General features: G+C 39.6%; 1 protein-coding gene across 2 annotated transcripts in view; it reads left to right on the top strand.

Annotated features, from left to right (window-relative positions):
- ST6GALNAC3 (ST6 N-acetylgalactosaminide alpha-2,6-sialyltransferase 3) overlaps positions 1 to 17,052 on the top strand; it is a 519,983-nt gene that overhangs the window by 374,035 nt on the left and 128,896 nt on the right. The gene's annotated exons all lie outside the window — the stretch shown is intronic.

Here is a 17,052-nt window from a genome sequence, read left to right as displayed (position 1 = left end):
ATCACAAAGAGACATTCCCCTGACAGCTAATCCAGTTAACTGTATTAAGGTAAACTGAATCCTGAACAAGTTTCAATCCATTTCTCTTCTTATAAGAGTTCTGTTTAGTGGCTGGAACACTTGTTTCTCAGTATGTTGATCGAATGATCGAATGTGACTTGTGCCAGAAAGATTCACAATAAATAACACCAGGAGGTTTATGAATGATGTATAAAGCCCACGAATATAACAATAGGTAAGGCAGAGATGAGCAGTTACTTTATTTCAGAACAGCCAAAGCCTTGGAAATGTAATGCACCCGTGAGAATATTGAGTGGCTGTGTCCAGCTTGTAGTTAGCCCCTAGAATGAAACAGGTTTGATGGGTATTTGATGTTTTGCATTAATGGAGCCCTTGCTTCAGGTAAGCACAAATGAAAATCACTCCTCTTGCTCCTCTAGCAGTTACCAGTGGAGGTTATTTGAGTCAGATGAGTGGTATTTACAGTATTGCACATTTTTTCCTTGCAGTGAAAGTCTATTCTTTTTATGTTTAGCAACATTAATACACTAAGATTTTAACTACTAACAAAATATCCTTATTATTATTGTTATTATGACTGTAATTTAAGACAAGTGTCACCATCTGGAAGAAAAGGGTGAAAGTTAACTTTTCACTCCATGTTGCTGTGCCAAGGCCCAAACTGATGGTTTGTTGACAAGTGATCTGGATCCTACAGCTAATACTTTTTTTTCTTTTACTAACAGGATCCTTCATAACTTGTTTTCTTTCTAAAATCTAAGTTCTGCAACAAATTGTCCAAAGGACTTAGTGCATGCTACTGTGTACCTAGCTCTATGATTCTCTGTGACTGATCCATTGAAACATAGATCATCAAGTTAGGAGATGAATCATGGCTTGTAGGTGAACAGGATTCCACAGGAAACTGCTGATGTCTAGAGATATAGCAGACTGGCCATCCAAAGATTGGGGTCATCTCCCACTAGACTATGCTGTTTCCATTTAGAACCCAATTGCCTGATTTTATGTCAGTTCATTAAATAACTTTCTTATTGTATCAGTCAGGATCCTTTTTGATTGAAAATAAGAAGTGAGGAAGATATTATGTCACAAATGTGAAATATGTTTTCTCCTCTCTTGCCTTCATTTTCAAACAGGTTTTTGTCTTAAGGTTCCCCAAATCTAATAAGAGGAAAATTAGGGGCTTTTTTTTTCTCCCAAGAGTTTAGTTTAAAAACTCAAAACTTTATCTCAGTTCAAATTGGGTCATTGTCTATCCTAAGATCTTCCATCTTAAGGATCCTGCACTGAGGCTAAAGGACTGCCTGGGCCACAGTTACTTGGACTCATCTGGAACGAGGTCAGCTCTACATGAACTAGGCTGGACACAGGGCAGGCATGACTGTGCTAATGTACTTTTAGCAGAAGCAGAGGCTGAAGACTTCATGTCAATGACAGACATGCCCTATTCTTGCCAGAGTCTGCAGATCATGAATACAGAGGCAGACCTGAGTTGATCTCCCCTCTTAGAATCTCACCCCACAGATAACTGTTGCTCAGTTAGTTATCTGCTTATGTCAGAGTTCTAACCCTGTCCTACTATCTTTAATAATGTTGCTGGTTCCTTATTACCCATTAATGAAAACACTCGCTCCTTGGTTAACCTCCCTTTTATCTACCTACCAATTCTGGCAAAAGCAACTGGTTATGTATCTTTGGGGATCCCCTGCCTCTCTGACTTTGTCCTGGAATGGGTGTGCCTGTCACCAGTACTCCGAATCTCTTTAAGGCCCCGTTCAGATGCTGTTTTTATGAAACATCCACTTCCTTCCACCTAATGTGTGCAGCACTTAGCATAGACCTATTTTATAATGCTTACTGTTTATTTAACAAATATTTGGGAAATGCTGACTCTGTACTTATTGCTGTTCTAAGTGCTTAAAAGTATGTTTTCTACTTTGTATTATTGATCATGATGTTTTTGTCCCCCTGCCAATAAGATACAAGCTCACTGAAGGAGGGGATGTTAAAAGCAGTGACTTCTGACCCATGGTGGACAGTCAGCATCTGCCTCGTGAATGTACAAGTGTTCATCCAATTCACACATTGAAAGAGCAAGCAGCATTTAAGGCCTAGGAGAGCAGAGCCCTCTTCTCAGATCTCTCTCTGCACAAAGTATGGTGACATGACTGTGGTCAGCACACAATAAACATTTGCTGACTCTTTGAGTTAGAAATGTAACAGATGCAAATATCTAAGAATAAACTACTCCCCTTGGTTTTTCATTTTTCATTTTCTTGGCATAATTTTTGAAACTCTGTGTTGTCGTTATACTTTTGCAAGCAGCTTTCACAAGGATGTCTATTTCTGCTAACTTGGGCAGGATTTGACCTTTTTATTTTTTCTAAACAATGGTACTTCTTTGAATAATTGTACATGCCAGTACTGTTGACCCATTGTTAAAAGAATAGGTTCTATAAAATGTATCTCATAGCCAAAGGGCTTTCCAAACCCATGTTCCATGAGGTATTATTAAGAATTCAGTGGCCCTAGCATACTTGGCGTTAATGAGGTAAAACTGGGTTTGTGAAGTCTCTTGCAAATACTTTTGGGATACCTGCCTTCATTTGTGAGTTTGTGATCTGAATTGACTAACAGTTCAGGCGTAGAAGTTTGGTCTAAAATACCTGAAGCATAGGTGAGTAGGAAAAAAAGATTTGCTTTCTTGGTCTTAGCCATGCCGGACTGGACAGTTTCCCCCATACGAGAGACTAGAAGCTTCTTTTCTCTTTTTATTTTTTCTTTCAATTTCTCTCTCTGTTGTTCCTCTTCACATACAATTTTTCAGCAGAGTTGGATGAGGACCAATAGGTATTAATTGATACTGGCAACTAGAATGAAGTTGGTGACCTGGAGAGCAATTCCACTGGGGAAGGCAGAAGGTGAACTGCAGGGGATTGAACAGCATTTGAGTTAGTAATCTGGGGAGGGAGTCATAGACTCTGGAGCCAAGCCACTCAGGTTAAACCCAAACTCAAACTCTCATTCACTAGTTGTTGATACAGATGGGATACTAAATATCTGTCTCTGTCTCTGCTTTTTTTTTTCCTCTCTCTAAAATGGGAATAAACATAGCTCTATCTCAAGGTTGTTATGAATAGTAAGTGAGCTCACATGGGGAAAATGCTTAGAACAATGCCCATTGCCTTTGATGAGTATGTTAAGCCTACAAGCTAACACTTGACTATAAAGATTGGAGAGAAAATGAGGGCATAGTTGGATAGTGGGCAAGGATTAGGTGTTCAGACTCCTGATAGGTGAAGGATGAATGTTTCTTATTCTTAAGGAAAAGTGGCTCTCACAGAGTAGGATGTTGTCAATCAAGTATAGAGAGAGATTAATGGATAGAGTAAGATGACTGAGAGGTGAGGAGAATGTGGCTCAGATGTGATGTGGATGGATGGGTGGGGGGGACCTTGGGTAGGAGGGACTTTTTTTCCCTAAGGCTAGGGTGAGGGTAGTAAAGAATAGTAGTGAGCGGGGACAGTGGGAAGCATTCAACACTAACAAAAATAGTCCCGAGCTCATCTGGTGGGAGACAAGAGGTAGCAGGAGGGAGGAATAGGGTAGGATAGATAAATGAAGAAGTTATACAGCAGTCATTTCTGGCGACAGGATGACACTAGCCAGAATGTGTAGTCTGACAAGAGGAGTGAGAATTCTCATTTGATAAGAAATTGCTCACAAGGAGAGACACAGGTGTATTTCCACAGGTGGCACATTTCTGAGTGATGACAAGTCTAAAACCATTTGACAATGTTTGTGATCTGCAGTGTGAAGTTAGAATTTAGGATGATTTCTTTAACCACAGAAAAATGACTGTTATATCCGTACATTTCTTGATTTATTGATTTCTCTTTCTCTTTCTTACAAATTTGCGATACTATTAGGATGGTAGACATTAAATTTGAATTAGATCCTATCTCTATTCCTCCCAATTCATCCTTGAAAATGCTCCTAGATGGGAAGTTCACCTTTTATTAAGCAGGTCATTCTATTTTTAAGTAGATTCCATTCATATTGAAACACATATGATTTATCTTTCAATGATCACACAAAAGCCCTCTCATTCCACATGCCCTCTTGCAAAGCTGTTTTGTTACTCTTTCCATCAGGAAGTGGTGTCTGTGTCCTCTCCCCTTGAACCTGGGCTAGGTTTACGAATTGGTTTGATAAAGATGAGGCAAAAGTGACAAATTGGGCCATAAGAGACATTGCAGTTTCCATTCTTGCCCTTCTGAAATCCTGAGCTACTATGTAAACTTCCTGGACTTCCTAGAGTGTGAAAGAGAAAGAGCAGCCAAACAGAGGCCCTGGAGGACACAGCATGGGAAGAGAGAGGCCAATGTGGTCCCAGAGGGTTCAGTTACACCCTAGCAGAAAGGCCAGAAGCATTATCACCAGCTCAATTCCCACAGAGCCAAGTCCAGCTGCCCCAGGTTTCACCCACCCACTCTCCAATGCATGTTGTTGTAGAAAGCAGCCACTGCCATTGAACTCTACCCACCATGCAGAGCTTTAAGCCAGTAAATGGTGGCTGTGGCTTTGATCTGAAGAGTTTTGAGACCTTATTATGCTGCAATGGGGTGTAAAGGGGAAGAGTCTTCATTATAAGAAGGAAAATTAAGACGACTGACATAAGCCAGACTGTCAAGTGGCAAATGAAAAGTACAGAAAGAGAGGTAGAGGAAGAGGTGGGAGAACAGTAGGTGGCATGATCTGGTGATGGGATCAGGGGCAGAGAATAAGGAGAAATAAAGATCATTGTGAAAATCTGTGACTAGGAAAAATACTGTTGTGGGTGGACGGCAATAGGCCTAGGTAAAGTCCTGGATTTTTGAGGAGGATGCCTCCAAAGTGCAGTTGTTATTTCTTGACACGATAGCACAGCCTCCATGGAAAAAATGCGACATCAGCAGTTGGACATGCTGGCTGGGAGCAGGGGGTGGAGGAGGGGCTGGGCTCTTAGAGGCCTCAGACAGAAAGACGCAGCTGGCTCTTCTTCCCTGTTGTGGTAGCCTAAGATTTTCTAACTCCCTTTGAACTCCTGTATTTAATAGTAAACATGGAGGTAAAAATGAAGGTGGAAGGGAGAAAGAAAGAGAGGGAGAAGGACTCAAGTGAAGGGGAAAAGCCAAGCTGCCATCCTGTGGGACTGCGCCTCCTTTTAGTTTCACCTCTTGGCAGGCCTCATCGCTGAGGCAAAATTAAAGATAGCAAACACACGCTCTCAACCAAAATCATCGTTACTCAAAGGTTTGACCTTTAAATAGCACCAATCCACATAAGAAATCCTAACCTCAGCTTTTTAATTCACAATGAAAAGTACAAGAGACACCTTACTTTTATGGATTTTAGAACCTTCCAAAAGTTCCTTTTGTTCTGTGTGTGCACTCGAGGGGTGGCTACAGATGCAGAGGTGGGGAGGTTTCACCCACCCACTCCCCAAATGGTGCAGAATTTGCAAAAAGAGTAAAGAATGAAATGTACTGTCTCTGTAGAGGGAGACATTGCAGCACACAGAGCACAGTGCTGTCCAGCAGCTCATGCTGAGACCTGACCAGCTAGAACTGAGTTCAAGTCTTTGTCCCACTGCTTAGTAACTGGGAGACCAGACACACGGTATTCATTCCCCTGAGTCTCAGTCACTTCCTCTATGAAATGGGAAGAATGTATTGTCTGTCTCATGTGGTAGTTTTGAAGACTGAAGGAGATGCTGTATGAGAAGCACTTCATCTGAGATGAGAACAATATAGGGTGACGATAGTCATTGAAAAGAGTCACAATTTGAGCCTTTCATGTATTGGAGACCATTTTTCAGTACTGTTTAGAACAAAGGAGGGAAGTCCAACTGCATTTTGGTCAATGATTTCAATGTGATCAATGTCCACTACAATATAAGAAATATAATATTATATAGAAACAAGTCATTTTGCAATTTATAAATGTCATAAGATTTCCCTCTTGGAGGACCAATTCTATTGCTTCACTGAATTTTTGTAAATCTTCAGGCAAACTAAAACTGACATCATACGGGCTATTCCTGTCCTTTTTTTTTTTTCCTTTCATAATCTTAAGACTTCTAAGAATTGTAAGAAGAAACAGTATTGTAATGCAAGAGTGCAAACTTTTTCTGTGAAAGCTAATAATTTAGCCTGATCGGCCACAAATGATCTCTATTGCATATTATTTTCTTTGTCATTTTTCCAAACCCTTTAAAATGTAAAAACTGCTCCTAGCTCTTAGTTCAAAAGGAGCAACTGGTTGAATTTGACCCATAGACTATAGTTTGCTGATCCCCAATCTAGTGTAAATTTATCTGTACAAAGGTGCTCATGCCAAAAAGTATTTTAAGAGAGAATGAGAAAATATATTAACAAAATAACATTTAAAAGATTCAGGCATATGCTGAACTTAAATGAGACCATGGATTGTTTTCCTTAATGAGTTAGGGTCATTTTCATTGAAATGCAATGAGATTAGGTATGATTTTGAGGAGTAGGGCCCGTTCACCACATTAATTCTAAATAATATCCTTGTGTTTTGCACAAATTTCTTTCTCTTTCTCAGAGGAGCAGTTTGGATGCAGGGCTTTATGGCATCAGGCAGAAGCTGCCATTAAAACCCTAAAGTGAATATCATGCTGCCCTTTATGTAAATGAGCAGCTGGTCAGCCCCAACCCACTGCCCACCCTCAGCTCTGTTTGTGTTTTGTGCAAATAGCTTGAATATTCCTTCACAATCAGAAGATTTTAGGACATTTTTCTATCATCCATTAGGAGGACATTCTTCAACCACCAGTTTGCATTTGGTTTGGTCTTTGCCCTTACTTTGCCTCTGTCCTTCAGTGGACCCAGGAGTAAAATATTGTCCCCAAAGCCATGATCCAGGAATGCTGCTTCTCTCTCTCTCTCACCCTCCCCTCTCTCCTTCCTTCCTTCCTTCCTCACTCCCTCTCTTCCTTTCTTCCTTCCTTTGTTTTAGTACTGAGGATTGAATGCAGAGGGCTACTCTGCTGAGCTGTATCCCAGCCCTTTTTATATTTTATTTTGGGACAGGGTCTTGCTAAATTGCCAAGGCTGGCCTTAAACTTCCGATTCTCCTGTCTCAATCTCCTGAGTATCTGGGATTACAGGTGTGTGCCACTACATCTGGCCATGATTTAGTGATCTTTATTTTCTCTCTGACCCTTGCCCCAAAATATTTCCCTAGTGGTACCATAGAGCCACCCTCACCTCGCCTTTACCCTTTTACTGCCTTTCTCTCCACTTTCTATTGACTACTAAGACACATATAAAGAAGAAATAATTTTCAAGAACATCAAGTACTCCAAAATATCTATCCCTGGATATGTTGAAAGCAGATAAGACTCTTATCTTTCAATCCAGCATGTTTTTGATAGATGCTGTACTGTATGTTTAAAAAGACAATGGAATCATGACTCACAATCTGCATCTCCTGATCCTGCCCACAATAGCCAGGCAAAGGGCTCCTCGCCTGAATGCAGTTCTCTGTGAGCCATGCTGGACCTGAAGAACCTGGGTGGGCTGGTCTTGGTGGAAGGTAGCCAGAACAAATTAGGTCACACAGGTTTCTTGTCCCTTTTGCCCTCAGCCTACACTGGAGCCTGGCTTTTGGCATCTCACCACCCCAGTAGTGAAGGAAGGCTGTCTCAGGAAAAGCACACTTTCCAGAAGATAAACATCTCAGTACCATGTGAGCCTTAGAACATCCGTCCCGGTGCCTAGCACAGAGCTGACTTGGTCTGTCTCAGGCATTCTGGGGCGAAGGGGTACACCAAGGGACAGGGCACCCTCCAGGCTCCTCTCACTGATGCATTCAGTTTCTCATTCACTCAATACAGATTTAATGAGTATCTGTCATGTGCCAGATGCTGTGGTAAGTACTAGTGACCAAGCAGTGAACTTGAGGGACAAGATTTCTGGTAATTTTATTTCATACCTTATTCTGAAGAGATACTTCTGAAGATACTGCTTTTCCATGGGCTCTAGCCTTGATCACTTTTGTTCTGCATTGTGAAATAACCGAGCCTGTGGCCAAGAAAGTATCTTTGAACTGAACATATGCGTGCCTGGCCATCTTTGGAAGGGCAGGTAGTACCAACTAAAGAGAAGAGAACTGTGAGCTGCTCCTGCAGAGGGGTCTGGCTTCTTACCCTGGATACTAGAGCTCTCATTCCTACCTTCCTCCAGGTCTGGAGAATCTGTGCCCTCCTGTATGTTTCTCTCCTAATCGCCTCTGTTTGCCTGGCTATGGACTGACTGCCCTTTTTGTCTGCATTGTGATTTTTGAGTTAGGTCTCAGCCTTTTTAGGCCTGGGCTGTCTCCCTAACAGCAGTTGCCATCTTCACCATGATTTAGCAGCCCGAGGCTATTTCATTTCAGTCAGGGAAGTTGCTGAATGGATTGGAGACCACCTGTCTTGCTTTTTCAAACATTTCCTTTTCTGTTTTGTGGAGTTCTTTCTGGCTTATTCTCAACAAAATTCTGTGGACTCCAAAGCTGAACCAACACTTGACCTGTTTGCTGGATCCAGGCTTTTCTCTTCCAGTTGATTTACTGTAACTAATATCAAGAGAGACTTCAATTGCTCAGTGAAGCCAGGTGCCTTGCCATCAGACCCAGTACCTCTAACTCTCATTCATACAGAGACTGGATTTTATTCCACAAGAGAAAAGGACTTACTTTCCCAATTCTACAATCTAGATACCCTCAGGACTATCATTTTTTTTCCAGTCATGTGCATCTAGATGCTTTTCCTCTGATTGACCTTCTTCTCCATAGTCAGATTTATAGTCATAGCCCTGCCCCTAGTCCATCTATTCTAATACCTTCCCCAGAACAGTATTGATGTGCTTAAAATGGTATTGTGGAGACATACAACATAACTGAAATGCTTTCCATGCCACAGGAGAGAATATTTTGGTCTGCATACTTTTTCACACCACTCAAAAAAGTTACTTCAAGAAGTAGGTTGTGGGGAGGGGCTATCAGAATGCAGAGATGGACAAAATCGAAATGCTTCCCTCATATAGCTTTATACAGTTAATCAAGATCTTGGTGACTTCTTGCCAAACTTATCCCTTTGGCTAGTCAATCCACACATAAAAATTTCACATTTTTAAAAAATAACATATTAACCTGAACAAAGTAAAGTTGTCCGTAACTCTTGGTTGATAAAGACAACAGAACTGATAGTTCCTGGGTCTGTAATTAAATGCATCAAGCTAACAAATAGAAATAATAGAGAAAATTATTTTTTTCTTCATCAGTCATGCTGTGACATCAATTTGTATTAAATGAGAGAATGAGAATTTAGAGGATTTGCTTTTCATTATAGTGCAATTTGATGTTCCACTACCAAACTGAAATTGATTTGCATAAGAGTTACCACTACCAATAATCATTTGAAACTCATTTTAGCCAGATAAATTAGAATCTCTAGTGATAACAAGCAAGACTTATCTCTGGCATTTCTGAAAAAAATTAAAAACAATAGCAATTTCTTATAACTGGATCTTGAGGTTAGACATAAACTACATGTGGCTTTCCCTATCCGATCTTCAAATTCCTTTAAGTGTAAACATGAGTGAATGCTACACGAAGCAAAATTTGAAGATGGTGTTAGATAGACAAAAGCCAGAATATCACAGATGTGAAGGAGATGGAAATGTCACCCAGTCCAGTCTCCTGATGGGGGATATAGTACTTCTAGCTGCTATCAACACTTCATCTCCAAGAAGAAAGAAAAAAATCCTTCACAAATCAGCAGTACTCCTCTCATCCCTGCTTGAATACTAGTCCTCCAAATTCTCTTTATAAATGTAATTTTTATGTATGTTTATATCTTAAATAATATATTTGCTAGAGACGATAAGGGTGGTAATAAAAAGCAATCATTATCATTTTCATTTTATTATCTTGCAAATATTATGTATAAGAAAAAAAAAACAACCATAATGAGTAAGTGAGATACTCTTGGGTCCTCATTTAGCAATTCTATAGTACCTATTGCTAATGTCCAAGAATATGCAGAGTCTTAGAGAAAATAAGGGATTTGCCCAGTTCTAGTTTATAAGAGACAGAGCTGAAGTTCAAGCTTAGAGTACACATGTCAATCCCCTCTGCCCCTGCTTCTTGGTAGAATAACAGCATCCACTGGAAAACTCACATAAGGTCCCCCGTGAGCTTTCTGAAATTGAAATGATTTTGCATTTCTAATGTGGTATCACAGTGCCATGTTCTAGCATTAGTCATTTACAGAGGTGTATGGCATGCAGTTACTTTCATTCTATCAAGAAAATTAGCCTCATTGGTGGAAATTGGGGTAGCTGCAATTCTTTGAGGGTTAAACACTAGTATATGTTGCTTAGGGAAGTTTTAGAGTTTTTTTTTTTTTTTCCTGAAAGTGTAAAAGAAAATACAAATAAAATTTGCATGAATTCTAAGTAGGACCTCAATTTCTTTATTTGTAATATAAAATATTTGGCATAGGTGATCTCCTTTGGGTCTCCCCCAGTCCTCACATCCTACAAAATTGTAACTTTAAGTAGGGATTGGGTGTTATTACCTTTCAAGGTCCTTTTTAGACTTTTGCTTTTATGCTTGAATGATTCTTAACTTTTCATTGGTTCAGATCCACATTTTTAAGTTTCTTCAAATGGAGATCTCCTAAGAGCCATTATTTAAGGATGTCTCAAATGTGCAACATAGAGAATTAAATGTAACTTGCATTTAGGACTTCGGCAGTCAGAGCTCATCGGCACTCTCTGTTCATTCTCCTACATGATTAAGGTTAAACAACAAAATGGTATTTCTTCATCAGGTTGTATTTTCAAGTGCATTGTGTATGTGACAGATGGGAATCTTATAAATGCATTAAGCCTGCTTATTTTAATATCTAAGCATATGCAAAAGTTCTAGGAACATTTTACATGCAAATGTCTAGGGCTCCACGAGGGCCTATAATAGAAATCCATGCTCTGTGACTTCAAAGCCTTAGTCTCAACACCTAATCACTTGACTATTTCCAAATCAAATTTCTTCAAACAAATCAAAGGCATTTGTCCTACCCAAGAACCAAGTTTGGTGGCACGTTTGACATTTGAAAATCAAGCTGCTTATTGAGATATTCTTGCACTGAAAAAGGCACCCAAAATTTCTTTCAAGGGAAGAGAAACACCTTTTTTTTTCATGCTCCAGTGACTCAGACATTTGTCAAAGAGAATTTTATCAAATTTTCTTCATACAAAAACCTCACCTTTGCAGTCAGAGTCAGCATTCAGAATTTCAGCCCAAGAGATTTTTTTCATTTTCTGAAAGGTTATGAGCCCCTGAGATTTCACTCCTTTTGGAGTTATAATCACCATGTTGCTTCTGAGTTGTTAACAATAACACTGATTAAGAGGAGAAAAAAAAAAGAGGAGATATTTCACATACTGATATTAAGCAGCTTCACCAAGGAGAAATATTTCAAACACTACGGCATTTGTGCTGAGTAGAATAAAGTGCCCAATTTCCCAGGAAGTGCAGCAGAAAAGAAAAGAGGAGAACAATAATAACAAATAACTAACCTGTACCCAGAACTTCTTATGCACAAGGTCCTGGACAAGGGCTCCACATGCATTATTTCATGTCCTCTACCTAGCAGCCACCTGGCAAGGCACATTTCTACCTGGGAGGAAAGCAAAGTTTAGAGATATAGAGTTAGTCTACTGGAGTCATCCAGACCAAACCCAGATAGGGTGTCCACAGCCTTGTCCATAATTGTTCAGCTACCCTACCGTCTTCTCCTAAGAACAGAACAGAAAGCCTTGGGAGGAACAGGTACCTAAGATCCATGAGGATCAGGGTGTGCCAGCTCAGAGCCAACATTTAATAAATATTTGTTGAGTGAATGACCATATGGATGAAAGCAAGACTATTTAAGACAACTTACAGGTATTCAGGCCCTTCAGTCCCCACTAGTCAGGCTTTCTAGCCCATTTGAACATTCCTCCATCATCCATGATTCTGTAATACACTTTGGCTTCCACTCCCAGAAACAGTTCTGCACAAATACATAAGGAGCAAAATGCTTGTTTGGCATCCTCTGCCCTCTCTCATTGTTTGCTAGAACTGCTGTTTTCTAAGCCTGTGTTGTCCCTCAGGCTGGCCACTGGCCAACCAGAATTCAGTAGGACCAGGGTAAACCCCACTTATGAAAATCTATGGTCGTCTTTCTTCTTCCTCCCTTTCTTCTCTTCCACTCAGAAGTTTAACCTTTCTAGAAGCAATTGCTTATTTTCTGGTCTGCCTTCCCTTTTGGACAGTAAGATCTGTGAAGACAGGAGTTTCCTCATTGTTACATCTCCAGTCCTCAGCATAGTACCTGGGATAAAGTTGTTGCATAGTGAACATTTATTGCATGAATTAGTAGATGAGTGAGTGAATGCAAACCTTGATTACGAAGATTGCAGGTAATTGGATATTATTACCATTAGTAATTACTAGAATAATATCTTTATTTGGAAATATTATTTAAGGAGCTTTATAGATTCCAGAGTTGTAGGTGTGTGTGTGTGTGTGTTCGTGACATGCTATTCATTTATTCATGACATCTTTTATTGAATACCCACCCTGTGTCAGGACTCTTCTGGGCATTGAGGTAAATTATTGTTGACCATTATCAGTTGATAGACCTAACTTTTGTCTTCCACCATCCCCTTAAGTATTTTAGAGAAGGAGTTCTCATTCCTTGCTCTTGGATGACAATTCTAGTAGGCTCTATTATTTCTTTGCTCACTCATGGAGGATAAATACACTGAAATGCCCTGAAGCCACAAATTTGGTCTCAATTCCATTAATTGTCATTATTATCAGTTCCATGGAATAATCAGAACTTGAACTTGAACATATTCTCTTCTTCCTAAGATAGGGCCTAGGCTTTCTCAGTCCTCTCCTTGTTCACCTCTTTTCTCACCTGATCACTGCTGCTTCAGATTCCCCCGCCCCAACCAGTGTTAGACAAGAGACAGGAAAGAAAAGACAGTAATACCTTAGTCTCAGTTATTACTTGGCTCTGAGTCCGGTGGATGGTTCAGATTGATGTGCCTGATGGATGACACTTCCATGGGCTTTTCAAAGATTCTCCTGTTGGTCCACTTCTTCTGAGGGCTCATATCCCAAGCATCTGTTTTAGTCTAAATGGTCACTGTTGGCTCTTCACTCAGTACCTACAAGGTAGAGGACATATATTCAGTCTTGAAGCAGGATTTTGTGGGTGATATTTTTTAAATCCCCTATTTGCTGTGTCTTCTACTTGATTCACTAGTACTCCATGGGAAATGTTCACGTCTTACATACAGCCTCTGGGAGGGTAGGCTGGTTAGTTAGAGGCTGGTTGGACATCAGTCTTCTCTGTCCCCTGATCTGGAAATGTGGCCTACACGTCTCTCAGTAACCCCTAAAAGTTCCCCTCATCATATTTGGGGAGGTGAAGATTGTCAGCAAGTCAAGAGCTTTCTGATGAGACTCCTTCACCTGGATCCTTCTTACCACACTCTCTACACACTCAGGTTCTCGAAGTAGAGAAGTTAGTTCTAGGATTTGGGCACTTTTTTTTTAATCTTCATATGGTGAATCAGACTTGGGAATTTCCATCTTTGTTGACACTTCAGTTATTTTTAAATTCTATTTTGTTATATATGACAGCAGGATTCAATTCAATTCATATTACAAAAAATAGAGCACAATTTCTCATGACTCTGATTATACACAAAGTAGAGTCACACTATTTGTGTTTTCATACAGGTACTTAGAGTAATGATGTCTGTCTCATTCTCCCATTTTTCTTCTAACCCCTCCTCTCCCTTTCCTCTCCTTTGCCCTATCTAAAGTTTCTCTATTCCTCCCACACTGCCCCACCATCCCCATTATGAATCAGCATCCTTAGATCAGAGAAAACATTAAACATTTGGCTTTTTGGGATTGGCTTACTTCACTTAGCATTATATTCTCCAACTCCATCCATTTACCTGCAAATGCCATGATTTTATTCTATTTTAATGCTGAGTAATATTCCATTGTGTGTGTATGTATGTATGTGTGTGTGTGTGTGTGTATATATATATATATATATACCACAGTTTCTTTATTCTTTCATCTACTGCAGGGCATCCAGGTTGGTTCCACAGTTTAGCTATTTTGAATTGTGCTGCTATAAATATTGATGTGGCTGTGTCCCTCTGTAGTATGCTGTTTTTAACTCCTTTGGGTATAGACCAAGGAGTGAGTTACCTGGGTCAAATGGTGGTTCCATTTCCAGTTTTCCAAGGAATCTCCATACTGCTTTCGATATCGGTTGCACCAGTTTTCAGTCCCACCAGCAATGTATGAGTGTGCCATTTCCCCCATATCCTCACCAGCACTTATTGTTGTTTATATTCTTTACAGCTGCCAATCTGACTGGAGTGAGATGAAATCTTACAGTGGTTTTGATTTGCATTTCTCTAATTGCTAGAGATGTCAAACATTTTTTCATATATTTGCTGATTGATTGTATATCTTCTTCTGAGAATTGTCTCTTCAGTTCCTTGGCCCATTTATTGATTGGATTATTTGGGGGGGGTGGTGTTAATATTTTTGAGTTATTTATATATCCTAGAGATTAGACTTCTCTCTGATGTGCATGTGGTAAAAATTTGCTTCCAAAATGTAGGCTCTCTATTCACCTCACTGATAGTTTCTTTTGCTGAGAAGAAGCTTTTTAGTTTGAATCCATCCCGTTTATTGATTCTTGATTTTAATTCTTGTGCTACAGGAGTCTTATTAAGGAAGTTGGGGCCTAATCCAACATAATAGAGATTTGGGCCTGCTTTTTCTTCTATTTGGTGCAGTGTCTGTGGTTTAATTCCTAAGTCCTTGATGCACTTTGAGTTGAGTTTTGTGCATGGTGAGAGATAGGGGACTTTTCATTTTGTTGCATATGGATTTTCAGTTTTCCCAGCACCATTGTTGAAGAGGCTATTTTTTCTCCAATATATGTTTTTGGCGCCTTTGTCTAATGTAGGATACTGTAATTATGTGGGTTTGTCTCTTTGTCTTCTATTCTGTACTATTGGTCTACAAGTCTATTTTATTGCCAATACCATGCAGTTTTTGTTACTATTGCTCTGTAGTATAATTTAAGGTCTGGAATAATGATGCTACCTGATCCACTCTTCTTGATAAGGACTGCTTTAACTATTCTGGGTCTCATATTTTTCTAGATGAATTTCATGATTGCTTTTTCTATTTCTATGAGGAATGTCATTGGGATTTTGATCAGAATTGCATTAAATATGTATAATACCTTTGGTAGTATGGTCATTTTGACAATATTAATTCAGCCTATCCAAGAATAAGAGGGATCTTTCCATTTTTCTAAGGTCTTCTTTAATTTCTTTCGTTAGTGTTCTGTAGTTTTCATTGTAGAGTTCTTTCATCTCTTTTGTTGATTCCCAAGGTGGTTTCTTTTTTTTTTTTTTTTTTGAGGCTAATGGGGTAGTTTTTCTCATTTCTCTTTCAGAGGATTTGTCACTGATATACAGAAATACCTTTGATTTATGGGTATTGATTTTATATCCTGCTACTTTGCTGAATTCATTTATTAGTTCTAGTATATCCTAGGTATAGAATCATTTCATCAGCAAATAGTACTAATTTGCATTCTTCTTTTCTTATCCATATCCCTTTAATTTCTTTCATCTATCTAATTGCTCTGGCTAGTGTTTCAAGAACTATGTTAAATAGGAGAAGTAAAAGAGGGCATCCCTGCCTTCTTCCGGTTTTTAGAGGGAATGCTTTCAATTTTTCTCCATTTAGAATGATGTTGGCCTGGAGCTTAGCATAGATAGCTTTTACAATCTTGAGATATGTTCCTGTTATAACTTTTTTTTAATGATCAACATTTCATTCTCTTGCCTTTTTTTTAAAGTTGTAGATGGACACAATATCTTTATTTATTTTTGTGTGGTGCTGAGGATCGAGCCCAGTGCCTCACACATGCGAGGCAGGTGCTCTACCACTGAGCCATAGGCCCAGCCCCTGACACTTCAATTTTTTAGCAGACTATTGTATAGGAAACACACAATATACAGGTATGTGTTTATGTTTGAATTATGTTGAATAGAAACAACATATTTTTTCACCTCTCCCTTTAGAATATATTTAATTCTTTCCCTGCTGCTGAATGAAAATTTAACTTGGGTATTTCCATGGGATTCCGGATATTTTTCAGATAATAACATGTATTCTTGTTACTTAAAAAAAAAAATACTTTCCCAGTTTGGTACCTTAAATGTTTGGTCCCTTGTCACAGGGAAACTTCCAGCTTCATTCGAAATTGAAGCTACTTTCTATTCTCCCAGTGGGCCTGCAACCTGGGAGTGTTACGCCTTTGGTTCCTTTTTTCTCTTTCTTACTAGCTGCTAGCTGCTATTTATAGACCATTTGGAATTGGAGCAAGAGGTAAGGATGAGAGGCAAGTTCTCACATCAATGGTTCTGCTCTAAGTTGGCCTGGTGCACTCTGGACCTGGCCAATATTAAACTTGTCTCTCATGAAACAATTTCATGGTTTCTTTGGGATCCTCCTCCCACTCCTAAGGCTGAGAACCTCTCAGCTGCAGTTCCATTTCAGGTAACCTATTTTCCTGTGACTCATTCCTTACCCATCCATAATCCCTAGGAATTATCTGGGGGCAGATATTCATCTCCAGCTTCCAGCTGCTGAATTTTCATTCTCTATCTCAAAGCCTCCCCTTGAGCAGAGTGGTGGTAGCACAACTTTATTCTTGTTCCCTCATTTACTTAGCCTATGTTTAATCTAAGGAAACACATATCTCTTGGCCCAAGAACCTGCAGGAGACACTTTTGCCATTGTTGCTAGTGGCAGTGAGCTACTAGGTCTCTCTGTCTCCCCAGCTGCAGGAGATGGATAGTGCAATTCCTG

The sequence above is a fragment of the Spermophilus citellus genome (genome assembly GCF_964194105.1).
Source record: "Spermophilus citellus genome assembly, chromosome: 9".
Taxonomy (NCBI): Eukaryota; Metazoa; Chordata; class Mammalia; order Rodentia; family Sciuridae; genus Spermophilus; species Spermophilus citellus.
The sequence above is the reverse complement of the archived record's forward strand: the minus strand, read 5'-3'. Positions and strand labels throughout refer to the sequence as shown.